The sequence below is a fragment of the Lissotriton vulgaris genome, chromosome 9 (assembly GCF_964263255.1).
Source record: "Lissotriton vulgaris chromosome 9, aLisVul1.2, whole genome shotgun sequence".
NCBI lineage: Eukaryota > Metazoa > Chordata > Amphibia > Caudata > Salamandridae > Lissotriton > Lissotriton vulgaris.
The window spans coordinates 200,620,863-200,641,244 of NC_141697.1; positions in this window are offsets into that span (position 1 = coordinate 200,620,863).

Here is a 20,382-nt window from a genome sequence, read left to right on the forward strand (position 1 = left end):
ATACAAAACCATTGAAATTCCTCCGTTATAGTTAGTTCAGCTAACTATAACTTGAGCGCCCGCAATGCACTACTGATGATGTCACATATTACATCACTCATGACATGGTCAGTGACATCACTCATGACGTCACTGATGACATCTCAAATGACATGACTGATGACATCACTGATGACATCACCCATTGAATGTGTGTCTTTCTGATTTTTTTTTATATATGTATATATAATATATGTATATATGTATATCTAAAGGTCAATGGAAGAATAAAGGGGTAAATAAGTGTCTAAATGATTGTTTTTACGTAAAATTGATTGTATAACTGACTTATTAAGTGTATCTTAGTGAATACATGTATTAGCGAGTAATGATTAAATATACAAATATCTGTATCAGTGTCTCACCTTGTGTATAAGTGGCTGCAAGGGTTGGTGAGTAGCTATACGAATGTCTATATGGGCTATTAGTTGATTTTTGAGTATCGGTATGAGTGTCTGTATGGTTTGGTGGGGAGTATTACTTAGCGCATAGATGCATGAATGACTGACTCACTGTTTGTATGTGTTTTGAAGACAGCATGTGTGCTGGACTGTATGGGTAGATGAGTGTGTGTATGGGGGTGTTAGTGAGTGAATGACTGTCTCAATTGTATCTTTATGAGTAACTACATGTGTTTTAAACTAGTATATGTGAATATTGATGTATATATGTGAGAGTGAGAGTTTGGGAGAGTTCCTGTATAAATAAGTATGTGTTTCTATTAGTGATATTTTAAGAGAGTTAGTATGTGTATATTTCTGTACAAATAAGTGTAGTAGTGTATGTACAGCTATATATACAAGCAAATGGATGTTTGAAAGTTTATTTGCATGTGTGAGTATGTGTGTGAGTAACTCTATGGATGAGTCAGTGTGTAACCGGATGTATAGGTGTCTGAGAACATATGATGAGTGAGTACATGTATGAGTGACTATATAGAACTGTTAGTGAATGAGTGGATATGTATGTAGATTTAGGAATTACTGAATAGGTTGTTGTAACTGATATTGGTATCTCCATTTTTTGAAAATTTTAGTTTCTATTTTTGAATGTCTGTATCAAGGGCTATATTACGCTGACAGGAGGTCTGCCACTCTTTCACAATGATGATGTCATTTGAGATGTCATCAGTGATGTCATGAGTGATGTCACTGACCATGTCATGAATGATAATGTTAATTAATATGTGACATAATCAGTAGTGCATTGCGGGCGTGCAAATTTCTAAGGTTTTTTAAATGCTAAGTCCTAACAATAACGTGGCTGAAACCTATGTTTTTTCAGTGAATTTCTAAGGTTTTTTAAATGCTAATTCCTAACTATACCATGCCTGAAACCTATTGTTTTTTTCATTGATTTTCTAAGGTTTTTTAAATGCTAATTCCTAACTATAAGGTGCCTGAAACCTATGTTTTTTTCAGTGAATTTCTAAGGTTTTGTAAATTATAATTTTAAATTGTACTCATTATTATATTTCTTTCTTTTAATAGTAATTTCCGACATTTTTATTATAAATACTTATATTTATTTTATTTGTAATGTAAAATATTAACAAAAGTAAATTCAAAAAGAATACACTGCTAGTGAAACTGCCTGGGTGAATTTGTAAGTGTTTGTTAGAGGCAGATTTACAACACCGTTGTTCTTCTTTTAAACTGCTGTTGCATCACTTTTCTGATGAAGTGGTGGTGCAAAAGTTGCGCCATGGTATGTGGTATTTAGAATGTGACGTATCTGGAAGGTGTGTCACATTGTAAATCCCTGTACCAGAAGGAGACATTCCTACATGGGGGAGGGGGGCTTTCCGGCACAGGAACACCTCCTAAAAGTGGCTGACTGAAAGATTTCACTTTGTCACTTTTGGGCTCATGCTGTGACAAAACCCTAAACTACCTTGAAGCAGGTGTAAGGATTGACAAAGCACAGATACTTCACATATATGTGCCATTTTTTCCCATGGTACACCACATTGTAAATACGGCGCATCCATGGTGGTGGTGTCACGGAGCACAATAATTGACATATTCCCGGGCATATGCCAGTTATTGTATATGTGCCCATTAGTGTTTTAATGTAGTGATAGGATTACTACATACGGATGAATGAGTCATCACTACAAAACTAAAACAACAGTGACAGAGTATTTGCTGGAAGTGTAACGATACAAACTAGTAAATTGAACGTATAAAACACACATTTGCAAGTACTTAGAAGACTGCATACATCGTCTATAAGGGTTTTGAAGCAGTCTATGCCCTAAGGCCTATTTTAATGCATGAGTACTTAGATATTGAGTGGATGATTACAAGACTGCAAGGAAAGAACCTGATTGAATTTAAAACAGCCTCAGTTGTACCACAGTATACAGATAAACACATACTGCTGAATGGCTCACTACAATATTGAAACAGTAGGGTGAGAATGTTTGCTAGAAGTATTAGGATACACATTGAGGAATTGAACATATAAAACATAAGTTTGCCGGTGCATAGTACAGTGCATGCACAGTCTATAATGGTTTGAAACAGCCTATGCACTAAGGCCTCTTTTAATCCTTGCATATCTAAATATTGACTGGATCATTACAGCTTCAGTTTTACCACGGTACAATGAAAAAGAACATACTGCTGACTGGCTCACTAACATACTAAAACAGCAGTGTCACAGTGTTCGCAGGAAGTCTAAGGATACAGACTGGGCAATTGAAGGCATAAAACACAAGTTTGCAGCTGCATACAAGACTGCATGTATACTCCATACGGATTTTAAGCAATCAATACCCTCAAACCCACTTTGCATATTTTAAATCAATACAAACATTTAAAGAATATATAACTGAATCTATATCTGCTTCACTTTTAGTAAATAGATTAGTAGATAGTGCTCAAACCTTTATTATTTTTCAACAATACATTTCTCTTGTAACATCTCATTACTTAACAGACATTCCAATGCAACTTCATCAGATATGTCATTCAGATCAATTTCCTCACCAGCAGTTTCTGATTTAATTTGCACAAATATTTCAACATAATTTAAAACTTCCAGAAAATCTCCATCAAAGCTTTTGTCTTCAAAAACACAATTCATGTCTGCAGCACTAACTTCTCCTTCTTCACTCTCATTGCCTCAATTATACTCAAACTAATATCCAAAATCTCCTGAGTATGAGGCTGTTCTCTTTCCATAATTTTTCCTTTATGTTCTTGCTCCTTGTATAAAAATATAAACAGTTCATTTCATCACTTTTCGTAATATATAATACAAAACTACTGTTTTCACCTATTTTGACCTACTATTATCTAATAACATTCTATTAGTAGAGTTTTAGCCCTTTGCAAAATTATACAACAATAATTACGTAACATTCATTAACCTAGGCCTATCAGTTTATTGTCAAATTTTGTATGTTTCCTCGTGTTCTTCTTCCAACTTTTCTTTATGCAGTTGCTCGTTATCTATTCTCTCAATCCTTCAATATCTTAAGTTTTTCATTAATGTTTCTTCTTAATTCAAAAATCTTCCTACTATTCCTAACTCAATGTGTTCTTTTCCCTTAAGACCTTCCTTAACACAAATTTTATCGTTTCTTGTTTTAAGTTAGAGAAAATACATCGACTGAGTACCTTCAATATTGTCTATAATGTCAGGTAAGTTTACTCACTCACTAACTTGTCAAACAACGTTCTTTAACTCTCACAGAAATATTTCTACTTTCTCTTCAGGAATGTCTAAATAGCAATTGAAAACAAGTCTGAACTCCGGAACGTCTTCGGTGAAGTGCGCACTCGTTAGTCAGCCTCACCAAGGATTTCCCACAACTCTGTGGTAAATTACTAGATCGCAACCGCGTCTTTCAGCCACGGCCCGTGGAGGGACTTGGTATGGGGCAGGCAGGGGGGGGGCGGGGGATGGTCAGGGTGAAGGGTTATAAACAACAGAATCTGGATGATTGCAGGTAAGTAAACAATTACATTAATAAAACAAATTTTGGGCCATATTATCAACAAAACGCGATATCAACAAAAGGCAATACATTATCCCCGCTTTTTTCTGCAGGAAAGTGGAGATAAAGCGTCGATAATCTATCTCGTTTTGTTCATAATATGGGTCAAAATGCATGCTAATGGCTTTGTGGTGATGAACACGCGTGGTTATGACCGTGTTGTAATGGCTGTTTCCCCCCAGAACACTGCAGCAACTTGGTCTGGGCGTCATGGACTGGGCAGTAGGCGGAGGGCCATGCAGCTCCTCATACAATATAGAAATCTTTGTGGGGTGATTGTTTCCGTGGTTTGAGTGGTATGATTGAGGCCCAAACATTTAATTTTGTAGGGGGGTAAGTTTGCATGGGAAAATGTTGCAAGAGGTTTGTAAATGTGGTACACATTGTTTCGTATTATTTTGATTTCTTTTCTAAGTTGTAGTCTATTCAGAGGAAATAGAAGTCATTAGTTTTCAATCCTAGTCTTGAATATCTTACTATACTGTTTCAACATTATTTCTATTGTGGACCGTCATACACCCCTCCCCTCCACACAATAAAAGAAGTATGTACTTATTTTAATTAACTTTTATTAAAACAATAACTAAACAAAACTTAATTATAAGTATATGGCAAACAAGTAGAAAAATAAGTTTAATAACAAACAATATTATAATCAAATTGTTAAATGGACTTCATAAGATGTCCGATTGGTAATCTGGAAAACAAAAACTAAAAGTAGAGTTTAGAATTATGTAGATGTGAGTAAATGAGCTGAACCATTACAAGTCAAGGTAACTCTATGGTTTTACGTGTGCACTGTACATTTCACTTGTTATAATGCCGAGTTCAAGTGGTGTCTATTTGGAAGTGCCTACTGAGTTACTGACACAAAAGTGGCATAACAGGATTGTAAATATGTCAACTTATTTCTAATGCAATGCTATGAAGGCTTTGTAGATCTAGGCCTCTGTGCTTACTGTTGTATAAACACTGCGGCCAAAGACTTCAGCCAGTGGAATTCACAACTTCAGTTGGGCTGTTCTTCTACATGTGCAAGTGGACAGCAGTGTCTATAAGTTTAAGAGAGAAAGAGAAATGATGTCACAGCGAGTGAAAGAGAGAAAGAGAGAGAAAAGAACATCAAAACTGTCTCGCAGAGTCGAGTGTTGAGATTTTTTCTTGAAAAGTGAAACGTAGATTTACAAGCTCTTTGCGTCACTTTAGCCATGTTAAAAGTGACTCAAAAGTGGCATAATAAGGTTGTGGATCTGTTTGTCAGAGTGTTGTAAGGCATATGTTGGCACTGCTCAAAGGTAATTATAGATTTTACAGAGAAGCTGCTGTACACTACGCATTCCAGGCCATGTTATCAAGCCTGGGCGACAAAATTAGCGCCACTTTATTGGCATGAAAGTGCCGCTAAAGTGGTGATAATGGAAAGGGGCGACCACTCGGTCCCCCCGAACGTATGGTGGAGTACCCCGATCCCCCCGGGAAGCCATTTTGGGTGGGAGGCGAGTCTCGGCTGGTATGCCCGAAGCGGCGTAGCCGGGGCGCGCCTTTTCCCGCCCAAGAGAGGGTTGTCCTAGACACCAACACCGCTAGCCACGCCCTGGAGGCGGATTGGAGGTGGGTCCACGCCCGCCCGAAGAAGGATAAAAGGAGCGACAAGCCAAGGAAGCATCCTCTTGTTCCTGTGCTTTGAAGCTGCACCTCCCCGTTGCACGTGAGCTCGAGGCGGAACGAAGAGCCATTTTTGAGAATTAATCTTGTGTTTCTTCTTTCAGTGAATTCGGAGTTTCCTGGCCTAGGACCGTGAGGAGTATACGCGGACGATGCCTAGCAAGAAGGTCGGAAAGAGGATCGGGACCGATCAGATGCTTCGTATGCTGATGAAGGACATGGCAGATATGAAAAAGCAGATGGCGGTAATGAATGGTGTGGGGGGCCTAAGAGAGTCATCGGACCAGCATTGCCGGGAGTGGTCCCTAACGGGAGAGGTAGAAGGGCCAAGAAGGGAGCGTCTGGTGGTGAGGCCCCTGTTCCCGAAGCACCCCCTGCGCACCCGGTCACCCCGATCGAGGCCCCGACTCCGGTCCCAGACGTGGGGCAACCGACCCATGTGGTAGTCACTCCTGTGAACGGGGAGGATATGCCTCCTGAGCTGGCTGCCCAGTTGGCGGCATGGTTAGGCAATGAGAACGAGGGGGCCACGGCTGAGGAAGCCAGGGCAGTAATGAAGCAGTTGCGGCAATCGAAAGATGCTGCGAAGGCACCGTCTCCTTTTGTTTCCCTGCAGGCTCCCGTGGAACAACCAGTATCGGGCGTTGGTTCGGCAGGAACTACGGTCACAGTGGCCGGTTCAGGTAAGCAGCCGTTGCCGATTGCGGGGGAGGGATCGGTACCTTCAAGGAGGGAAAAAGTTGTTCAGCATATCCCGATTGAGGTAAAAGAAAGGATATGGGCTGATAAATATGTGAACATGTTTTCCTTGTTGACCGATCACTATGAGATTGAGCATGTAAAAAATCAAAAAGAATTCCTTCATCCTAGTGTATGGCGTGCCAAGATGGCCGGTTTCAGAGTTGATGAATCGATAGGAAATTGGGGCAGAGCGTTTGGAATGTTCACTGCAATTATGGGGGAACGTAGGCCCGAATTATTGGTGGAATTAGCCGTGTATCAGACACGTATCATGGAATTTTATGAAACGTATGGTGGCAATCAATGGTTTTGTTATGATAGCATATTTCGTAAGTCCAAGGAGCACGACTCATCCCTGACGTGGGATTGTTTCGACTCCATTTCCTGGCAGAAAATGGAGAAGTCAGGCACGGCGAAGTCGCCATCTTTAGGGGGGAACATGGTCGATTTTTCCCGCCATTCGTCTGGGGCGCCCTTTCGGGCAGGATCAAGCAATGATCAGCACACAAGGAATAATGGCAACTCAGGTAAAAAAGGGGTCTGCTGGAGCTTTAACAGAGGCAAATGTACTAGGCCACAGGGATCTTGCAGGTTTAGGCATGAATGTGCTGGGTGCGGGCAGTCATCGCACCCCGAGACCATGTGCAGAGCCAAAAATGGTGATACGGGAAGTAGAGGGGGCGCCAAACAGGTCTGAAATAGTCCGAGGGGCGCCTCTCCCTACCCCGATTGATATCATGGCAATGATTCCGTGGCTGAACGAATATCCGGATCATATCTCCGCTGGGGTGTTGCGAGATGGTTTTTCGTATGGTTTCCGCATCCCGGCGGGGGATTTTCAGGGTAAAGCGCAATGTAGGAACCAACTGTCGGTTCTGCTGAATACGGCGGTGGTACAAGCAAAGATTGGGAAAGAGGTGACCCGAGGTCGGGTTGCCGGCCCATATGACATGCCGCCTGTTGCTAATTTGGTTTGTTCGCCTCTGGGAGTGGTCCCCAAAAAGGACCCAGGGGAATTTAGGTTGATACATCATTTGTCAGCTCCAAGGGGTCTTTCGGTGAACGATGCGATTGACCCGGGAGTTTGTTCGGTGCGGTACGCATCTTTTGATGAGGCTGTCGCCATGTTGAATCGCCTGGGGCCGGGAGCGCTGATGGCCAAATCGGATATTGAGTCGGCGTTCTGGTTGCTCCCGGTACACCCAGATGATCAGCGTCTCCTTGGTTTCATGTTTCAGGGACCCTACAACATGGATAAATGTATGCCAATGGGTTGCTCCTCTCTTGTGCGTATTTTGAAAAATTCAGTAGTTTTTTGCAATGGGCGTTCACAAGAACAACAGGGTTGACACATGTTATGCATTATCTTGATGATTTTCTATTTCTGGGGGCAGCCGGGGACATAGAATGTGCACAGGCTTTGAATGCATTTTGTGATCTCATGACTCGCTTTGGCGTGCCATTGGCACCAGGTAAGACAGTGGGCCCGGCTACTTCGCTCGAGTTTCTTGGAATAGAGCTCGACTCCGAAGAGGGGTGCTTCCGTTTGCCTAAGGAAAAGGTAACGAAGTTTAAGGCATCGCTTGAAACATGTATTAGCGAGACAAAGGTAAATTTGCATCAGTTGCAGCAGGCTGTGGGGCAGCTGAATTTTGCCCTTAGAGTGATACGACCGTGGTTGAGTGTATCAATAGTCAGGCAGCACGCTGCAAATGGATCTTGAGACTGTTAAAGGAAATTGTCCTGCTGTGTATGAGACTAAACGTCCACTTTAGGGCAAGACATGTGCCAGGGGTGTTAAATCAGGCAGCTGATGCGCTTTCTCGTACCCGCATGCAGGCCTTCTGGGGTTTTCTGCCCTCAGCGGACCCGGTGGTGGCACCATTTCCCGAAGCTCTCTGGTCTCTCGGTGCCCCGGACTACAAGACCTCGTGGGAGAGAGTCTAGCACCCAGGACAAGGAAGGCTTATGAAGGGGCGTTCCGTTCTTATTTGTCTTTTTTGGGTTCAGCTAGGGGGGAGCTTTGGGGCCAAGAAGAGTATGTCCTGAATTTTTTGTTATCATTACATCAGGCAGGCAAATCAGTGGCTACGGCCAATAGGCACCGGGCCGCCATTTCTTTCATGGCACGGGCCCATGGCATACAGGATCCCACGGCGTCTTTCTTGGTACAGAAGGCACTGCGTGGGTGGCAACGCCGTGAGGGTTGCAGAGTGGATGAAAGACACCCGATAGGTCTGGAAAGGTTGGCCCTGTTACTGTCCGTACTCCCTGCGACATGTTCATCTCAATCAGAGACAGTGCTATTCCGGGCCGCTTTTGCATTAGCAATCCATGGGGCGATGCGGGTAAGCGAGCTGGTAGCGAGGAACAAGCAGGATACGGGGGGAGGTCTGTGCCGGGAGCACATTCAAATTAAGGGGGAGACAATGGTAGTCTCATTTGCCAGGTCCAAGACCGATCAGAAAGCGATCGGGGACAATGTAGTGGTTCAGCGGATTCCAGGATCTCCCATGTGCCCGGTAGCGTGCGTTGAGGAGTATTTGGCGCAGAGGGCGGCATCATGGGGGGGAAGCTTGCTGAGGCACGCCGACGCCACCCCACTGACTAGGTTTCAGTTCTAGCGGGTGCTAACGATGGCAATCGCAGCGGCGGGCTTGAACCCGTGCGAGTTTGGGACCCATTCCTTCCTGATAGGGGCTGCTACAGAGGCTACAGCCAGGGGTCTGAGTGTGGAAAAAGTGAAACAGTTGGGGCGTTGGTCCTCGAATTGTTATAAAAGATATGTGCGGTTGCACATGTTGTGAAGCCTATGTCTTGCACTCACGCTTCTTGTTTTTGTTTGGTTTACAGTGTCGCGAGCTTACGAGGCGGGGCGGACTGTGCAGTCGACCCGACACCTGGGGACCAGCGGTCAAAGATTACCGGCTGAGGAAAGAGTGGTGTGGGTCGTGGGCCACTCATACGTGAGGCGTGCCGCAGACGTATTCAAAGCAGGTGACATGATTCACATGGCTGGGGAATACGGGTACAGGGTGACCTTCTACGGAAGGGGCGGGCTCTGTATTGACCAGTTTCAAAGTTTTATGGAGGGTTTGTTAGGGCGGACAAGGTCACCGCCATCTGTAATCATAGTGCATCTTGGGCGCAATGATTTGGTGACCACTGGTAGACGAGTACTTCTCGAATTGATATTATCCACAGTGAGTTGGTTGGCGAGAAGGGCTCCGGGGTGCACGATTGCATGGTCCCATATGATTCCACGGAAGGTGTGGCGGGGGGCTAATTCTGTGGCTGCTGTAAATCATTCAGTGAAGAAGGTGAATAACAAACTTGGTAGATTGTTCCGGACAAGTACATTGCATTCTACTCCGCATGGGTGTATCAGGGGGGACCATATGTATCTAGAGGATGGAGTTCATTTGTCCCGGGTGGGGAATGCTTTACTCATAGGAGACCTCGTAGCTTGGTTAAAGAGTTTGCAGCTATGACCTTTAAGTAGGAGTTTTGTGGGGGGTCCGGATAGCCGGTCAACTATCCGGCCTGTGGCGGTAAGGTCATGATCGGTGAGCAGGAATTAGAAGATCCCTAGAGGTTGGGCGTCACCCATTATGGATGGGAGCGCCCGGGGGGAGGCGGCCATTGGCCCCTCAAACGGGGAGGCGGTCCCCTCTAAGGATGGGGACGCCAAAAGGGAAGGCGGCCATAGGCCCCTCCCTGGGCAGGAGGGACTAGGGCCCCTCCTGGGAATTTCCCGGGGCCAGGACATCTGCGACGGCAGATGTGGTAAGTTGTGTGGGGTGGGAGGGGGGTCTACGCTACCTTCTAGACACCTCACACGAGTCCTCGGACGACCACTAAAGATGGCGTCGAGTTAACAGGGGGCCCCGCTAAGACAAGGGAAATTGGAAGTTGGCACAGAGGTACAGTCCTCTGTGCGACCGCCCCTCACAAGTGAGGGGGGAGTTCTGGTATTGGGGATCTGACACCGGTTACGACCTTGCCGTTGGCCCGTAATGTTAGGATGTACAATTTCAAAGTTTGAGTAATGCATTGGCAGGATGTTTAGTATCGGCTAGGAGAACCTTTGTATTAGAGATGTGTTAAGGTCAGCCAAGAACATCGTAATGTGTAAATGAAATTGTACATGATATGAAACTGTTATTTTAACGTTTTAATTTTGTTTCATATTTTAATAAATACGGCCGGGAGGGTAACTCCCTCCCGCCTTCCACAAGTTCAGAACCGTTTCCGTCTTCCCATCCTTGGGGGATTGTGTTGAGAGGGGGTGGCGGGTATCTCAGCCATATGGAAAGGGGCGACCACTCGGTCCCCCCGAACGTATTGTGGAGTACCCCGATCCCCCCGGGAAGCCATTTTGGGCGGGAGGCGAGTCTCGGCTGGTATGCCCGAAGCGGCGTAGCCGGGGCGCGCCTTTTCCCGCCCAAGAGAGGGTTGTCCTAGACACCAACACTGCTAGCCACGCCCTGGAGGCGGATTGGAGGTGGGTCCATGCCCGCCCGAAGAAGGATAAAAGGAGCGACAAGCCAAGGAAGCATCCTCTTGTTCCTGTGCTTTGAAGCTGCACCTCCCCGTTGCACGTGAGCTCGAGACGGAACGAAGAGCCATTTTTGACCCACCCACCAGCCCCGGATGACAGCGTTTTTGTTGTAATAAAGTCGAGTGTCATGAGGTTGTTTTCTTACAGGTTGTTTTGAATAAAGTTGGTAATTTGGTGTGTAATAAAGTTGAAGATTTTTCCTTTTCAGCATGTTTTATTCAGCAAAGTAGTTGCACCGGATGCTTGGTAGAGAGGATACCTTGATTTGCTTAAGTATAAATTGTTTTTCTCACTTTAGTCTTAGTTTGTCTTATTTATTTTGGTCGGGCGGTAAGGTCATGATCGGTGAGCAGGAATTAGAAGATCCCTAAAGGTTGGGCGTCACCCATTATGGATGGGAGCGCCCGGGGGGAGGCGGCCATTGGCCCCTCAAACGGGGAGGCGGTCCCCTCTAAGGATGGGGACGCCGAAAGGGAAGGCGGCCATAGGCCCCTCCCTGGGGAGAGGGGCTCGGGCCCCTCCTGGGAATTTCCCGGGGCCAGGACATCTGCGACGGCAGATGTGGTAAGTTGTGTGGGGTGGGAGGGGGGTCTATGCTACCTTCTAGACACCTCACACGAGTCCTCGGACGACCACTAAAGATGGCGTCGAGTGAACAGGGGGCCCCTGCTAAGACAAGGGAAATTGGAAGTTGGCACAGAGGACAGTACCTCTGTGCCAACTTCCAATTGAGGGGGGAGTTCTGGTATTGGGGATCTGACACCGGTTACGACCTTGCCGTTGGCCCGTAATGTTAGGATGTACAATTTCAAAGTTTGAGTAATGCATTGGCAGGATGTTTAGTATCGGCTAGGAGAACCTTTGTATTAGAGATGTGTTAAGGTCAGCCAAGAACATCGTAATGTGTAAATGAAATTGTACATGATATGAAACTGTTATTTTAACGTTTTAATTTTGTTTCATATTTTAATAAATATGGCCGGGAGGGTAACTCCCTCCCGCCTTCCACAAGTTCAGAACCGTTTCCGTCTTCCCATCCTTGGGGGATTGTGTTGAGAGGGGGTGGCGGGTATCTCAGCCATATGGGTTTGATAATATCAACACTCGAAACCAGGAAGTGTTGGAGGCCATCTTGTGCATCTGTAGCACAGAGTCACAAGAAAACAATACAACAAAGTTGAGAAATAAGGGAAGGGGGCAGGGTAAAAACATTCCGATCCTTTACGTTTGCTCAGGGGTTTGTATATGGATGTTTACTCTCTTTTTTTTTAAAGACAAATCGCGCAGTACGCTTACAGAAATCCGTACAATTACGAGCAGGAGCTCAATGCTGATTCGCTGTCAATACTCCAAACCAGGAAGTGTTGGCAGCCATCTTATTTGTCACGACAGCCGAGTCACAAGGAAACAGTAAAACAAAGTTGAGAAATAAGGAAAGGGGTAGGGTAGAAACATTCTGAAGATATACTGTTGCTCTGGGGGTGGTAGATTTATTGTACGCGTACCAAGCACGTATGGACGACGTACAGCGGGAATATTGAAAGTCGTCACATAAGCCTACGCAAGCAAGAAAAATAAAAATAATTTTAGATATTTATGAAGTGTATTTGTTTATGTGTTGTGTGGCTCTAAAAAGAGCCATAGTGTTTATTGGGAGATTTTAGTACCTATAAGTAAGTACCGATGCAGAGTCTTAAGTTTATGAGGAAGACTCTGTTCCCCTCATCTGTAAAATGTACACCATCTGTCCTATAGATGCCATGCACATTGAAACGCAGATTTTTGTTGTAAATGGACCCCATTCGGTAGTCTCGGAGAAAGGCAGAAACAGAGTTATTCACATGTTTCCTAGCTTTTTCAAACTGTGGACAATAGTGGTTGGACCGCTTCAATTTCTGCCTTTGGCATTTATTAGAATATACAAAGACAGTTTTGGGGAACAGTGTCATCAATTGTGCAAATGTGTCCTTCATAAGCATTTCCAGAGCTACCCCAGTCAAAGTGCCTAGGTCATTCCAACCAAAGTGCACAATTATGAGGTCAGGGTGTTGGAGATGCATAAAGGATTTAACCAAAGGCATCACTTGGTGACACTTTAATCCTCTCTTTCCAATCCATTTAATGTCCACATTTGGTAAACCTAGGTCCTTGTGAATTCTTTTCTGTTGTGTGTACCTTTGGCTCCAGAAAATATAGCTGTGTCCCACAATCCACACTGTACGCATTTTAAAGAGAAGTCTGGATGCACTCTGATGGTTGTATACTACAGGAGCAACCCAATTAACCCATAGGCCTCCAGGTATATAATACAATCTAATTTTCAGAATGGATACTATTAATTGTCCATTCTTTGATTGATCGTTTTTCACAGGACTTAATCAAAAAGGTTTTATGTTTAGAGTTACTCCAATTAGCAAGCCATTCAAAAACAAAAACAAAAAATATATATCCCCATGTGTATGGTTTAAATATTTCTTTTAATTAAACAATTTGTCCTCCATTTAGTACTAGTGTAGCACATTTAACATAGATATCCAGAATTTATACATATATACAGATTCAAGCAGGACATTTACAATTATATACAATTTTCTTCGAACCAGACTTGGGGTTCTTCTACCCAACTTATTTTCAAAAAGGATGTTTATCTACAGTATATCCATAAACATTCCTTATTTTCAGATCACAAAAACAAAAGCAAAAAGAGTGTCCAAGGTTAGAAACGTTTAACCTCTCTCCATCTAGCACTCCTTATTAATCATTATTTCATAATCCAAGTCAAAATAAACTTTTTTTGTATTGGTGCCTTCAACAAAACTGTGTTGAAGCCTCTTATCAATCCAGGCCTCAACAGGACTTTAAGGGCAAACATATTCATACATTCGCAGTCTAAATATGAAAATATGGAGAACTCAATTCTAATCCGGGTGGCTCTTTAGTTCAAACTTCCATAAAGGAACACCGAGACTACGGACTTGGTCGTCATTTCAATCCCTTCTGATCTATCCTTTGGGCTGATCCTCTGCACAAAAACAAAAGCAATCCTTTCAGTTCGCCAACTCCACACTCTGATGGCGTCTGTAAATGAAATGGTAGTTTGAAAAGTAAGATTTTTCTAAAATGGTGGACAACATGCAGTTTTGAAAAAGAAAAGAAATGATTGGTTGTTTGACAAAATTTTACAGAAAACTAGGTTGCATATTTCAGTTTTTTAAAAGCCTTATTTTTATTGGTTAAGAAAAAGTGATTGAAAAGAACGTTACATAAAATAAGCGGGTATGTTCTCCAGTCAAGCATACTTGCTGTTTCAATTTGCAACAATGTATGATGAACTTTTCACCTGTGTGCAGAGTTAGGTGTTCCCTGAAGTGTTTCTATGGTAACTGGCAGATTGTGGAATGAGGGAAGGGTTGAAAGTTTTGTTACTTGGAAAGGTTTGGAATGTTAAACCAATAGAAATGTGTGTTTTATTTTGAATTAATGTGTATAGGATTTTAATTGGTTATTTATATGTATGTATGTGTACAATGAGAGGGAAACTTCCATTTGACGGTTCTGCTGCAAACACGGAACTAGGGAGATTCTGTACACGAATATCCACTGTGCGAGTGGTATTCTTCCTAATCAACAAATCAATTTGAAAGGTGAGTTGATAAGTTGTATGGGAGTGTGTGCGGTGCATCTTTGTACATTAAGGAATTATGGGGTATATCAAGACAGGCGATAATATTATTGCTGCTTTATGGGTAGAAAACTGCTGATAAAGCGGCGATAACGTTATCGCCTATCTTGATAATATGCCCCTATATTCATCCGTTGTTACACGTTTTATAGTAGTAAATGTGTTTTGCTATAGTGCATGCTGTTATGTTTTTTTGTTTAATATCATTTTGTGCGTCTCTGTAAATCAAAGGATTACGGGCCATATTATCAAGAAAGGGCGATATATTATTGCCGCTTTTATCGGCAGGAAACTGCTGGTAAAGCGACGAAAATGGTCTCGCTAATTTATCCTTGTGAATTCTCATAGAAGCCCAGGTTATGGTCTTAACCTGGGCTTCTAGGGGAATTCACAAGGATATATTAACAAGACCATTATTGCCGCTTTAGTGGCAGTTTCCTGCCAGTAAATGCGGCGATAATGTATCGGCCTTTACTGATAATATGGCACTGACGGGCATATTATTAAGGACCGGTGTTAAAATTATCAACCTTTTATGGGCAGGAAACTGCCGCTAACACGGCGAAAATGGTCTTGGTGATAAGAGGCATATTACCAACAAGTAGCTATATTTATCGCTAAATAGGCGTAGCGACGATTTTTTTATCGCTGCCTATCGCTGGATATGTTAGCAGGGAAAACATGCTATTAGCAACGTTTTTCTCCATTGTGTTAAAATATCCAGCGATAGCGCCAAAATGTGTGAATATCGCTGAGAATACAGCGATATTCACGTATTAGCGGCTAAATGCTCTTAGCCATGTTATCCACCTCCCATTGGATAACATGGCTAAGAACTGGTCTTGGCAAGTGTTAGTATTTGGAGATATTTGCGCTTAGCGCGAATATTACCAACGCTACGCCTGCCTTGCTAATAGGCGATAGCGACGTTAGCGACTGCTTTCAGTCGCTAACTTGTTGGGTACCCCCACTTTGCATGTCATTAGTGATAAACATCGCTGACATGCAAAGCCGGCCCCAAACCGCTCGCTAGCGCCTAAAAGCTGTTGCTAACATCAGTTAGCGACAGCTTGCTAATAGGGCAATAGAATTATCGCCGCTTAGCGGCTGAAAACGGCCACTAAATCGGCGATAATTGCCTATCGCCCCCCTTGGTAATATACCCCTAGGTTCTTGTAAATTGCTATAGGAGCCCAGGTTCTGGTGTTAACCTGGGATGGTATGGGAATTCTCAAGAGAATATTATCAAGCTCATTATCGCCGCTGTATCAGCATTTTCCTGCCGATAAAAGCGGCGATAATCTATCGCTTTTTGTTGATATGTCCCTAAATTTGTTTTTATTAATTTAATTGTTTACTTACCTGCAATGATACACATCCATTGTTTATTACTCCTCACCCTGCCCCTTCCCCACCTCGCCAGCCTGCCCCATCGCAACTTCCTCCACGGGCCGCGGCTGTTTCTTTATTCCGTTATATTGCAGTGTCTATTTATACTCTCATTTTTTATTATATTTTCCTTGTTTCATACTCCTTGTTCTTTTATTGTAAGTCTTTTTATTTTTATAGTCAGAGCTTTGTCCTCATAATCCTCCCTCTGTTCTTGTAAGCAATATAATAGAATATTTGATATATTTTTTTTTGTAATGTTATATATATTTTTTTATCATAGGTTGTGTTTATCGATACTGAAAATACTGTATGATGCCAACGAAGTTCCAAAAACGCAAGCAACAATAGAAAAGTGTGTATTTGAAGAGAAGTCATCAAGAAGAATTACATGAAGAGACATGTCTTAACAAAGAAAAAGAAAGTCCTGGTAAGAGCAGGAGCACTTTTTTGAGGAAAATATTAAAGACTAAGAGTAGTGTTCAGTAAGAGAAACATGTTTTTAGTGTATCAGCAACAAAAATAATAATACTAATAAAGAGAAGAATAATGGAAAATGAAGTGCAGACAAAACTGTGTATAGTAAAAGGAGAAAAAATCAATTTATAGAAATTAGGAAACAAATGTTTTATAATAGATTTGTAACAAATTTAATTAAAGAAATTAAGGTATGTAAGAATAAAACAGTATTTTATAAGAAGAAGAAAGCTATAGAAAATGTAGTTGAGAAAGCTTTGGAATTGAAAAGAAAATTGTTTATTTTAGTAAGCAATAGAGTTAGACCACTAGATAAGCGAATCCATTTAATGAAGTCCAAAAGTAAGTCGAGAAGATTAATTAACAGAAGTAATTTTTGTGAGGTTTTTCTGGGTGCATGGAAACATAGTTCAAGTTCTGAGCCTTTTTTTAATGAAGAAAGTTATCTTCAGAGTAATGATTTGTTGCATGCAGTTGACACCAGTGGTCGTGCTTATGAGGTTAGAAATGGTTGTCCTATTGAGAAAGAGAAAAATATTTCGAGAAATGCAGAAGAGGTGTTAGCTGGTGAAGTTTTAGGGAGACGTTCTAAAGCTCCAGTGTACACTTGGAATTATAGTAGTATTTGCAGTGTGCGGCAAAAATCTATTGATTTTTTTACACAATTTCTTATGTAATTATACTAAGAAAAGTGTTAAACAAAAGATTAAGATGTTGCAAGGACTAGACCCTTGCAGCATGAGAGAAAATACTGGTTTGCAAGGTCATTCTCTGGCTTGTCTTTCTAAAAAAGTATGTCGAAGTGTTTTCCACCATTTCAGGATGTTAGCAGTTCATCCTACTCAGATGAGGAAATTAGTCAGAACACTGTATTACGCGAAAAGTCCAGCACCAATGTTAAAAAAGTTGAACAGTGCTCTTTTGCATGGATCTGTATCAGATGTAGCAAATGTTTTTGATGAAATTCAGATTAGTTACTTTGGTCCTCAGGAAGAGAGTGGAGAAAGTAAGAGATTAATAGAAGAAAATGTGGAAGAGAATGTAGGACAGTGCAGTGTAGAAAATGTTGAGCAAGAAATTATAAAGTTTAAGGTGATTTCAGGTGAAAGGCCACATTTTTCTAGTATCTGTTGTCGATGAATTCATTATAAAAATCAGACCAGGACTGTTGATCTATATTTAAAAAGTGAAAAAGAAAATAATAATGAGTGAAAAGATTTTGCAACTTATTTGTTGGTAGAGAATTGTTTTGATTTAGGCTCTGATCAGCGTATTTGTAAATATTGTTATAACAAATTAGATGAGAACAAAATGCCTGCTAGAGCTGTGCATAATAATCTTGAGTTGGTAAATATTCCTTCGGGAACTGATGGATTTAAATTCCTATTCAATGTGTGCATCCATTTCAGGCAATTGTTCGTATGGAGCCTAAGACTGGAAAATCGCCTCCTTCTGATTTACAGAGAGGATTAAAGGGAAAAGTTGTATATTTGTCTCTAGATTTAAAGAAAAATATTGAAACTATTGGTGTAGAAAATGTAGAGGATGAACTTTTAGTTATTCTTGTTACTGGCGGTCCTACTCAGAGTAAGAAAATCTGGTAAGAATTAGTGGATGTTAGGAAAGTGAAAAAGGCAACGTTGTATCTGGTAAAAAAATAATCAATATTACAAAAATGTGTATGTGGGAGATGAAGAATTAACTGTACAAGAAGATAGTGACTTGCCATCTGGACAAATTGAAAAAGTCGCTGTGTCCAGAACTGAAGAAATCTATGAACATTACAGTGTTCATCCATTGCATTCCAAAGAAATGATGGGGAATGCTCTAGAGTTATTTCAAATGAAAGAAGCAAAAGGAAGTCCCGTTAGTGTATGAGAAAAAAGCTTGGAAGCTCGTTGTTTCCCACAGTTGTTTCCTACAGGAAAAGTAGGATGATATGATGAACGACCTGTGCAGATTCCTGCATCTGAATACTGGACATCAAGATTATGTGCAGAAGATCCAAGATTTTGACAATATATTCCATATTTGTTTCATCTTTTGTTTGAGAGTGATTTGTCTGGACTTTCTAATGCAGTAATCGATATATTGAAAATAGGTAAATATCTGCAAAATGTTCCGGCATTGGAATTTATGGATAAAGTACAGCACAAAGATAATGTTTTGGAATCTCAGCTGATTAATCTGATGGCATGTCAGCGTGGTACTAATGAGTACTGGTACCATTGTCATGCTAAGGAACTTAGGAACTCCTATATGGTTCCTTACTCTAAGCTGTGCTGAATATGCTTGGGATGATTTACTTCAATTTCTTTGAAAGGCAAATCCAAATTTACTAAATGTTGAATACAAGACACCTGGAGAACTGTGCTCTTTGGATCCTGTTAATGTACGCAGGTATTTCAATCATAGATTTGAAGGTCTTTTATCACCAATAAAAAAAATCCTCCTCTTGGAGAGGTTCTGGATTTCTTTTGGAGAAAGGAGTATCAGGCAAGAGGTGCTCCTCACATACATATGCTATTATGGATCAAAGATGCTCCCAAATTTGGAACAGACTCAGATGATACTGTGGTGTCTTTTATTGAAGAATATGCTACATGTGAAGTAGCCAAAAGTACAGTAGATAAGGACTTAAGACAACAAGTCTTACGATTCCAAAGCCATCGTTGTGGGAAATACTGTCGTCGAAAGTACAAATCTAAGGACAAATTCCACAGCAAATGCCGTTTTGGATTTCCTCGACCTGTGATATCGAAAGGAAGAGTGAACAGTTTTATGGCATCTTTGTGACATACTATCACAAGAAAGTTTCCTAAAAAACCTACAACTTAAGAAGAAATGAAGAGTCAAAACACATAAATGACTACAACCCAGTCATTTTGTCCATGTGAAATGCTAAAATGGATATTCAATATGTTGCAGACAATTCCATTGCTGTTGCTCGATATGTGACATAGTACATAACAAAGTCAGAAAAGACGGAATTGAAGGAAATGTGGGAAGAGATTTCCCATGAGAAGAATCTAAGTGAGAAATTATACAGTTACAGTTTGAAGATGTTATTTCATCGAGAAATTGGAGTGTATGAATGCTCGGATCGCTTATCATCTGCAAGTCTGTACTCTAAATCTAGAAGAATCATTTGGGTTAGTCTAGGTCTTGCTTCAACACGATACCGAGTTCTTAAATCTGTACAAGAAATTGAATATGTAGCATAAAAAGAGCCAGAAAGTACAAATATTGTGAAAACAAATATGTTGGATACATATTATCCAAATAGAAGTCATCATCTTGAGAACATTTGTCTCTATGAAGTGCTGCAAAACTATATTTTTAAACTGAATATTACCGAAAACATCAATAATGGTATACATGCCGTGATTTGTTCCGAAGGATATCTGGTGAAACAAAGAAAAGGACATTTGATTAATCACCGTAAATCGAGTTTCGAAACACCTGACAAAAGGGAATTTTACTATTTAGCTCTTTTGCAACTTTTTTAAGCCATGGCGTTCAGAATTGGAATTTGCGCGGGCGCCACACATGCGTATTTGGTTTGGAAGAAGTTGGCGCAAAGAAGATGATGGAGCCCCGGGACGCCGCATAAAAGGTAAGTGCTTTTCTTCACTTTTTAACCTATTTAAAATCCAAATTAGGGGTGTAGAGGAGGGCGGGAGGGAGGCGGGCAGCGGGCAACTTCGCTCCGTCCATGGGTGTGCGTAGTGTTGCCTACTACGCCTACTTTGCGAATTGCGTAGTAGGCAACAATACGTGCACTGCGTGGGTGGAGCGAAGCACTCTGCCCAGGGTTACCAT